The sequence below is a fragment of the Castor canadensis genome, chromosome 17 (assembly GCF_047511655.1).
Source record: "Castor canadensis chromosome 17, mCasCan1.hap1v2, whole genome shotgun sequence".
In the NCBI taxonomy this organism is placed as follows: domain Eukaryota; kingdom Metazoa; phylum Chordata; class Mammalia; order Rodentia; family Castoridae; genus Castor; species Castor canadensis.
In genome coordinates, this window is record NC_133402.1 from 23,843,845 (window position 1) to 23,854,382 (window position 10,538).

Genomic DNA, 10,538 nt, shown 5'->3' on the forward strand with positions numbered 1-10,538 from the left:
AGCCAAATCTCACTCTGTGAGAAAAATTGTATGTTGTGTTTTAATTCTAAAAATATTTTATACCATGTCTTCTTGTATTTCAATATAATTTTCTTTTTGTTCTTGGAATGAACAAAGGCCAATTATATAATACACACTATGTGGAAATTAAAACAGATCATGCAGAAAATGATTTCAAGGGACCTTTCCTTCCATGCCACCAACACTTGCTCTCTCTCAGGAGAAGGGGTCCTGGGACTCACAGGTCATTACTAACCAATGCATTTCTTTCCTCAAGCCTGTAATCCTTCCAATAAGTCATAGCTTGGCCACAGTTCCCTCCAAGATAAATGTACATGCCAATGCTAATGCAGTCACCAATTGCCCTAAGAAGGCACCTCACACACTCAGCTCCTGGGCTGACTGAACTCTAATCACACCCACCATGACAAGGCCATACCACCGCAGAAGGGAATGTAACCTGGCTCTTCTGTCCCTTTTCAAATGACTCCTCCCAGGCCAACAGATACCCTCTCCCCAGGTGAGCTTTGACTTAGATGTTCACACGATATTTCAAATGCCAACTCACTAAACTGGGCTCAGAAGAGAGGGGCATCATCTCCTCACTGAGAATCATTTGTGAAAAAAAATTGGTTTCTCATCTCTTTCACCTGCTTTGAACCCTGACACAGCCTCCTATGGCTTTTAGGATAAGGACTCACTTCTCCCCAGCACCCAGAGTCCCTATGAAACTGAGATGTTCCCTGTGGATGCTATAAGATTCCTAAGCACACAGAACACTTTCCTAGTCCTAGCTTTCCTACGTTCTGGCTTCCCACCTAGAACACCTTACACACATACATATGAACACACACACACACACACACACATCCCTGGCCCACTCACTTCTCAGATTCAGGTAAGCATGGCTTCCTCTGGGAAGCCTTCATAATCTCTTGAGTAATTTAGTGATTAACAGCAGGATTGCAGTGGTTAACAATGGTTAACCACATGTTCTAATTCAAATCATAGGTCTGTTGCTTGCTAGCTTTCTGCCTATGAGCATACTTGCCCATTTACAAACTTAACCCCTCTGTGACTTGGTTTCCTCATGTATGGAATGGAACTAACTCAGAGTTGTTATGAAGACAAAAAGACAGTATGATGCCCTTTAAATGTTTTGAATCATGTGAGGCACATAGCAAAGTGTCAGCTGTCATTCTTTGAACATCATTTAATAATCTATGATTTTGCTTTTCACTCTGCCTTCACAGCCCTCTGAGCAGCTGGTAACTGCATATTGCCTTGGTGGTTATTTGCTGACTGTTGAGATGTATGGTCCATGAGTGAGCATAACCCAACACCTGACATGGTGCCTGGCTCACACACACACTCAGTAATTAACAATTGCTGATTAAAAAGTAATAATCACTTGCTCTTTATGGCTTTAAGGGTCACTGTCCTGGTGGCAGGGGCTGTGGACGACAGAGATGGTCAGGGTAGACATGCAGTAACTAGTTGAGGCCCTGCCAGGAACACAGATGACCAAGGCAACTGGGAGGCTCCTCATAGATAGCCAGTGAGCAACCAGAGCTGGAAGTCAGCCTGCCTAGACCCAAGCCTCAGCCCTAACTCTCACACCATGTGACCGTTGACAGACTTCTCAAACTTTCTGAGTCTCTGCTTCTTCATCAGTAAAACTCTAACAGGAAACCTTTGGTAACTAGTTAAAGGAACAGCCTCAGTAAGAAGAGCAAAAAAAAAAAACCAAAAAAACCCAGCCCTCTCTGCCTGCTCATAGCAGCTCCCAACTGTCCCCGGCATCTGCAATGCCATCTGTAGAGTATGTAAACACACACAATTAATGTTCTCCATAATCTTACCACAACCACTTTTCTTTACAAATGTGTTTGGTTGCAGGACTGGCAGTGTGTTCTGTAGGCACATTTACATTTCATTATCTCTAAAAGCTTAATTACCATAACTAATGCCAGATCAATAAGTTGCCCCATTGAACAACCTTTAAGCAACACTCTTTGCACAGTCTGGGGGCAGTCAGGGTGCTTTGAAACAGGGCCATGGCTGAGATGGGGAAGGCAGGCTAAGTAGGTCTAATTTCTGTGTCTCCTTCAAGAGACTCTACATTGTTCTATCCTAGTAATTAAATCTCAACCAAAGTGATCAATAAATCTGAGACTTGACAGTCAAGTCCATGCAGGACATCTGGGGTGTTCCCAGTTCCCATCCCCAGCATGGTCCTGACCAGCCCAGGCTCCAAATAGGACTGTGGGTACAAAGTGCCAAGAAAGGATAACACTCATTTGCAGCTAGAAGCACTATGTGCAGCCTCAAAGAAAAAGAAAACAAGAGCCAAGTTTAGAGACATCAAAGCCAGACTCTGGAGGAAAGCCACCTCCTAAAGGACAGCCCATAAAGCACACCAATGAGGCAGCCACAGGTACCAGGCTCTCTGTGGCCCCTAACAAGCAATCCAGCCTCCTGGAAGCACACAATTTGTAAATTCCACATGTTGCTATTTGGGGAGTTGGTTATTATGATTGTATTTCTGTGACACAGGTGAGAATGTGTTATCACCACCAACTATTGGTGTAGGAAGAGAGTCGGGGGTCTTCAGAAATCTCCCCATCAAAACTGTCATTCCATTTGGTACCTTCCTGAGGCCCTGACATTATAGCTCATGTAATTGATTGGAGATGGATGGCTACAGCATCTTTGGATTAGGGGAGACCCTTCTCCCACAGGGATCTGTTCTGCTATAAGAACATGGTCACAGGTGATGCAGGGGTCTTTACTTACAGGGGTGGGCTGCCCCCAATTATGTCTTATGACTATCATGAACCACTCTATGTCCTCCTGTTAGAAACTCTGGTTCATCCCTGCAAATGCACATGGCCTGCAGCATAGCAGACCCAGGCCTGACACCTGGGGAGTAGGCCAGCCCTGGCCTCAAGACTGGCAGCCAGGGAGGAGTCTGTTCAAGGGAAGTCCATCCTCTGCTCCCAGTAAATGGTCCTGCTCCCTGACCGCTGCCCACCTGTGGCTACTCAGATAACCAGAAGTAAGCCACTTACTGTCCATCAACCTTTCTCTTCTTGGATGTCTGTGCTATCCATGGATTCTGCAGAATAACACTGGCACCTACTGTGGCACAGTATGCTGATTGCTTAGTGGGTCTGGAGTCTTCATGCTCCAGGGTATTTTCCATCTCCCTGGCAAATGGGGGGATCAAGGCAAATAGAGCAACTGTGGGATCTTGTCCATGCTCTAGGGGATGACAATTCTGCATCAAGAATTAGACTGTGTTCCCTGGATATAGCTTCAAAATCAACCTCAAGTTCTCTGGTGTTTGACAAACCCAATGACTAAATATACTCCTTACACCTGTGCCACAAAAAGCACAGGTGTAAGGAGTGCTTTTTGAGCTGAGAGTCCTGGACATTTCATAGGAAGTCAGAATTCTGAGTTGAGAAGGTGCCTAACTAGCAGAGCCTGCTGCTGAAGGTCAAAGGGACAGGGAGAGGTACAGCCAGAGAACACAGGAGGTCTCATCCCCATGTCCTTCTGCACAGTGACCCTGGAAAAGCTCACAAGGGTACATGCCATCCCCACTGGCAAGACGCCCCCTGCAGCTTGGCAGCCAGAAACCAGGAGGTTAATTAAACAGGACAAGGAGCTCCAGACGGACAGTTCTTTGCTGCCTCTGAGGTTTACAAAGCAGTGCTCTGACACCTCAAAAGTGCCTGCCACAGCTCCTGTGAATTATTACACTGCACGTTTGCAGGACATTCTGTCTGCAATGCCTTGGGAACTAGAGTAATTGTATTTCATCTGTTTGCCAAGAGTTTTCAGTAAATTCCTTTAATGGACTTTCAAACTCACAGCTCCAAATAGCAATGCATGCCTTCTAGATCCTGCACCAGACACTTATAAATTAACACAGGGTGATATATGGGGATGAAGAGGACACTATTCATAGATTAACACCCTTTACCAAAGCACTCATTCATTTTAATGATGTTACTTACCACAAACCCAACAAAGGAACCCAGCAAATTCACAGTTCACAGGTGCTCATCCAAGAGAGCTCCTCAGCTTGTAGGAGGTTTCCAAAGTGGCTCCTTTCCCAAGGATTCCCTAGCAGAGAAAATCAGGTGCCCTACTCTTTCCCTACCAGTCATAACCTCACTCTTAGACACCACATCCAGGTCCAAGTCCAAGTCTAATCTGTCAGTAGTACATGCAGAATATGATTACTTGACTCTACACACATCCTCAAACCTGGTCCAAGTTGTCCCCGTCTCTTGTCAGATTATTGCACTGGACTCCACCTGTTCTCCTGACTTCCACTACCATAATCCCTTCTATTTCTATGATAGCCAGAATGAGGTCCCTGCACATCCCCATGTGCTAATCCCTGTCACCTGGAATATGTTTGCTTACATGGAAAAAGGTCCTGTGCAAGTGTGATTAAGGTTCAGGCCCTTGAGATGAGAAGATTATCCTGAATTACCCGCATAGGGCCAGTTTAGGGTTGTAGAAATGGGACAACCTTCCCCCTGCTGTGGTCACAGCTGTGCCAGTGGAAAGAGGTCTGAGGGAAGGCAGCATGAAAAGGATTCAACAATGTTGCTAGCTAAGATTTGAGAAGTTCATGCAAACATCCAGGAGTGGCCTGCAGAAGGTAAGGGCAGACCCAGCTGATGGGAGCTCAGACCTGCAACCACATAGAATCTAATTCTGCCAAAACCCACACAAGCAAGGAAAACGGCCTTTCTCTAGAGCATCCAGGAAAGTCTGCTGCTCTGCTGACACCTTTTTTTTGTCAAAGTCAAGACCTGTGTCAGACTTCTAATTTACAGAACTGTAATATAATAAATTTGTACTTTTCTAAGCCACTAAATTTGTGGTAATTTGTTACAGTGGAAACAAAGTTAATTCAATCCCCTTCCAGTAGCCTGGCAAAATACAAATCAGAGAAGTTACTTGTCTGCTCAAAATCAAAGTCCTTACAAAGGCCAGCAAGACTCTAATTGGCATGGGCCCAGCCCTCTCCCTGCTCACTCCCTCCTTGCTACTCTTCAACCCCACTCGCATCTCTGCCACAGGACATCAGCATGGGTACTCCCTCTTCCTCGGATGCTCTATCCCAGATGTCTGTGAAGTCTCATGATTCTCTGCCCCACACCACTGTCAACAAATTGGCAAGCTCCAAGAGGGAAGGGATTTGAGTTTTGTGTGTGTGTGTGTGTGTGTGTTTCCTATTCTATACCCAAACACCAGAGCTGGGCCTTGAATGTGCTCAGTGCTCTGGAATACTTTTGGCAGAGAAAAGTATTGTAGGGAGTGGGAAGAGGCTGGGAGGCCAACTGTTTACAGGACCTGCACTCCCAGCAATTTTGCCTCTGAACTCTTTCAGGCCTGTGTGATGGGCCAGGCCCTAATACTCTGTCCATACTCACCCCGGAGAGTAGCCATCTGTGGGAAGAGCAGGGTTTTGTACCACCTCAGGTACCTGCTGTCCTGGATCTCTGAAGAAAAGCAACCATGAGTGTTAAGTTATCCTCCCACACTACTACCTCTATAGGACAGCTTCGACACTTACATTGCTCAATATCACAGCCGCTAGCCACATGTGGCTATTGAGCCCTGAAATGTGACTAGCAAACATTCATATCTGGGAGTACAAAATATACTCTGCACTTCAAAGTCTTTGTACAAAATAAGAATGTGAACTACGGTTGGCTCATACCTATAATCTCAGCCACTCTGGAGACATAGCGGGGAGGATCACATTCTGAGGCTGGCCCCAGGGAAAAAGTATGAGACCATATTTGAAAAAAAAAAAACTAAAGCAAAAAAGGGTGAGGGGTGTAACTCAATTGGTAGAGTGCCTGCCTAGCAAGTTCTAGGCCCCATATCACAAAACAAAAGAAAAAAAAACGTAAACTCTCATATTTTGTATAAATTGGGCTAAATAAAGTGTAGTTTTGAATGAATGTTACCTGTTTCTTTTTACCATACATGTGGCTCTTACATCATATTTGTGGAAGACAGCACTTACCTGGAAGGCAGTTCTGACAACCATTGGGAGCAGTGCCCAAGCTCCATCCTGAGAGCCTAATTTTATCTAAGCATCACAGCAAACAAGAGCTGTATCTGAAGACTGGAGACACTGGCTTCATTGGTGCTGATGGAGTCTGGGTCCCCCTGTGACTGGGGGCCTCAGACAGTGACTAGAGGGTCAGCCCTGTCTGCTCCATGGGAGGCTTTGCCTAGTGTGGTTGGTACCCAGAGACCACACATGTCATCACTCCCTTGGGTGAATTTTGTGTGGAATACTCCCAAGCTGGGGAAAGGACTGAGTTCAGAGCCTTGCCTCTGAATGCTGGGATCCCTGCCCAAGTTGGAACAATGCAGATGTGAAGCTCAACATGAGCCTCCCATAGAATGATTTCTGGCTAGGTCCCCAGCACTCAGTGGCAGAGCCTCAATCTCTAGACACAGAGACGTGGTTGTTTGAAGACTTGGCCTGAGGTATGGGCCACAGTATCTGGAGATGTGGTACTTTGTTTTAAAAATAAGATCAGTCCTGTGCTTCTGGCACTAATAACTGAGATCTATCACCCTTAAAATTATTCTCCAAAGATGGCTATTGTCACTACATTTTTAGCACATCTAACTATTTCCCAGACTGCAAACATTCTGGAGCCCTGGTGGGGGGTGGATATTGCAGATGTGCAAGTCTGTGGGTGGGAAGAAGGGGTTGGAATAGCTGTGGTGGTAGCCTATGAGGCAGGCAGACTCAGGTATTGCACTTCAGCTGTAGGTTGGGCAGGTAACCAAGGATTCAAAGATTTTGGGTGGTCTGCCCTGGTGAGGGCTATCTTGACTATTCATAAAACAAGGCTGAGAGACCAGTCATAAGCCTCCTCTGCATGCACACAAGGTCAGAGGTCACCTACAGACAAGGCACACTAAGGAAATACTCCCCACCTCCCAGATATACAGTTCTCACTCAGTATATACAGTTTAATGAAGGAAACCCAACAACCCAAGGTCCACATTTATTTCACTTTTGTTCTCTGTGAGATTCAGATGCATCAACTGGAATAATGAAGATTTACAAGCTACACAGTGTCTGAGGGTTATAGTTGTAGAAATTCTTTTTCATCTTTTATGTGGTTGTAAAGTTTCCAGTGTTCCCAAAGTTTCAGGGATGTCTCAGGTAGCTTCTCTCTAAGCATAGGTTATTCACCCATTTTAAGTTCATTCTTGTTCCTGTATCCCTCAGTACCCCACAACTCAGAGAAGGGAAATTTCTAGAGTTTTGCCAGCTATAGGTGATAAAAATGGAGACCCTGGGTGATTTCAAAAACCACCTTGGGTGTCTGTGGTAGGGAGCACTCTCACTTATTTCATTTAATATTTGGAAATAATCTTTGTCCCATGAGCTTGCTCATTTTTTCTTTCTTCTCTCTCTCTCTCTCTTTCCTTCCTTCCTTCCTTCCCTCCTTTCTCTCTCTCTTTTGTTTTTTGTGGTACTGGATTTTAAAGGGCTTCACACTTGCTAGGTAGGCACTCTATCACATCAGTCATGTCCCCAGCCCCTTTTGCATTAAAAAATTATTTTTCAGATGGGATTTCACATTTTTGCCCAGAGTGACCTTAGACTGAGATCCTACTATCTATGCCTCCCGTATAATTGGGATTACAGACATAAACCACCATCCTAGTCTTCTTGCTGGCATTTGAGACACCTCTTTGGTCTCAGAGGATGGCTGGGTCTGGATTTCAAGGACAACTAGGACTCAGATGTTTGAACATGAGCAATCTGAGGTGTAGCTTCACTGAGTCAGCCCCACCCACCTTTGGCCACCTGCCTTGGGCCTCATGAAGTTATTGGCCTTGAGGGCCAGCTAAACTTGATGGACACCCTCTGCCCTCTGAACAAACCTGGCTGTTGTAGAGAAGGAACTCAAAGACCACAGGGAAGGTCTAAGGTTTGGTCTCTCCTCCATCCAACCCCTCCCCTGTAATGCAGTGAAGGACACTGGATGCTAAATAGCATAAACTGGAGCTAAAGATGCCTGCACTCAAGCCCCAATTCTGCCACTTTATAGCTTTGAGGTCTGGGACAGGGGGCCTGACTTGAAGAACGGGAATAATAATACTATGTGGCTTATAAGGTAGTATTTGGTGAGATGTTGCACAGAAAACTCTTAACTTTTCTAGTGCGCATTGGGGGTAGAGCTAGGACTGGTATGGGGATGCTGCCCTGGCTTACACTGTGCTGTCCTGGAGGAGGACAGGTAAACACATACACCCTAGGACAAAACTACTCACAGCCTGTAGACTGCTGCTTTGCCTGTTTTTTCTATGCTTCAAGGTCTCCTCATCCAGTCTGCTCCTTCCAGAACATACCCTGAGCCTGGTCTCCCCACCACTTTCTGCAATGAGCCAGCTGGGTGAAGCTCCAAGACTGGGCAGTGGGGACCACCTGAGCCATTGGACTTCAAGGTCAGAGCACCGAGCCACCAGCCTGGGCTGCATACTCCCTTTTCGATGCTGATTGGTTTATGGGCTTTTATATCCTTTTATAGCAGATGATGATTGGAGAATTCCAGAAGGTCCAGTCCAGAAGGTTCAGGAGGACTTGGACCTGTGGGGACTATTAACAGAGTATATTTCAGCAAATGACTCTTAAATTGTGAAGGCTCAGGGATGGGGAGGGGGAGAGTAGAGCTATGGTGTGATGGATATCTGGAAATAAAAATGAGGAGTGAATGTGTGCTAGGTAGAAGAGGGATTCTGTCAAGGTTCCCACAGGAGCTGCTGGGACTTGCTCAGGGCAAGCCAGCTGGCCCAACTGCTTTCAGGTTTGGCTGTTCCATTGGATGTAGAATTGAGTAACCAGTTAGGGCAGAATTAGTGCCCACCCAGAGGGAAAAGAGTCATGGCCTGAGAATTAGTTCACCTGCCACCAGCTCACTGTGAACCCCCAAGCAGGGGCCTTCACCACACTATGCCTCAATCTCTTCATCTGTTCTTTGAGGAGGTAGCTTTGTCCATAAAGGCAAGGAGATTGTGTTAAGAACTGTAGCCTCTTCAAGTCAGGGATATAAGAAGCACCAGTTCATGAGATATTGGCTCCCATGATGGAAATCTTTGCTCTATAGAAGCCTCGTGTTACAGGGAATTCTTAGTCAAGATGGGAATGAGGACTATTGGTGGGGAGAAGGGGTGCACCTAGGACTTTAGGATCACAGAACAACCAGGAGCTTCTTTCAGGTTCCCTGAGGGCAGAGACAGCTTTAGACAGAAAGGGACTTGTGGCTTGAGAGAGCCAGGAAAAAAATGTAATACTGTCTGTAGCACTAATCACACACTGGAACAAATTACTTGTCATCTGTGAAACAAGACCAGGGACCAACACATAAGCATCTGGTTGCAAGAAAACAGCACTTCTAAAGATTCCAGGACAGAAGAATTATAACACAAGTCCTCATTTCTATTGCCCCTTGGCCTTCTTGCCTTTCTGCTCCCTTTTTGCTTTTCTCTCCTTCTGCTTTCCTCCTCTGCTCATTCTTCATTTATATTCTTTTTCTCCTTCTCTGTATTTGAGAGGGGATCTTGTTTTATTATCCAGGTGGTTCTCAAACTCCCAGGCTCAAATGATCTTGAGTAGCTGGGGTTACAAGTGTGTACCACTGCACCTCACTTGATCACTCTCTATGAGAGTGGCTCAGGGCTCCACTCTGCTCCAGTCCTAGCACAAAATGCAGATGAGTGATTGCCCTATTAAACAAAGAGCAACCACCAATGAAATTCTCTGGGACACCAAGGTCTGTGAGGAAAAAGTAGGGACACATTTCCATCTCAGGGTCCAAAGTGCTGATCTCTGCATCTACACAGTAAGTCATTGTTGAAAGATTTCATGAACAAATTCTCAAAAACAAAAGCCTAAGTATCTGTTCATGGAACCCCTACTAAAACCTCTAATATACCCTAACCCTAAAAGGTACAAGCTAAAATGTTGCTCTAATATTTATTGTCTTTGCAAACAAAAAACTAAGCAAGTGTTACATTACTACAGATAATACAGATGTAGTATGAAGGGTATTGTAAGATATACAAAGTTACAACAGAAGAGTTTTTTTAAAAAAGAAACAATAATGACAACCAACACAAACAGGGGGCTACAATGTCCCAACCTGAAATAGAGGCAAGGACGATGGACAGAAATGTCCCAAACTGTATATTTTACTCTGTGATTGACAGATTAAGTAGACCAAGAACTGATAGAGAAATTATAGACTTGAGAAATGTGACAAGTGTGTCCAATAACTGACATCTAGAGGGAAACTGCATTAGTTTTCTACAGCTGCCATAACAAAGTAACACAGATTGGGTGGTTTAAAACAAATTTATTTCTGCAGGCCAGACACCTTCACAGCATTAGCAGGGCTAAGCTCCCTCTGAGACCATAGGTCAGATTCTTCCTTAGCCACTCTTGGGTGCTCCATCTTCAGTGTTCCTTG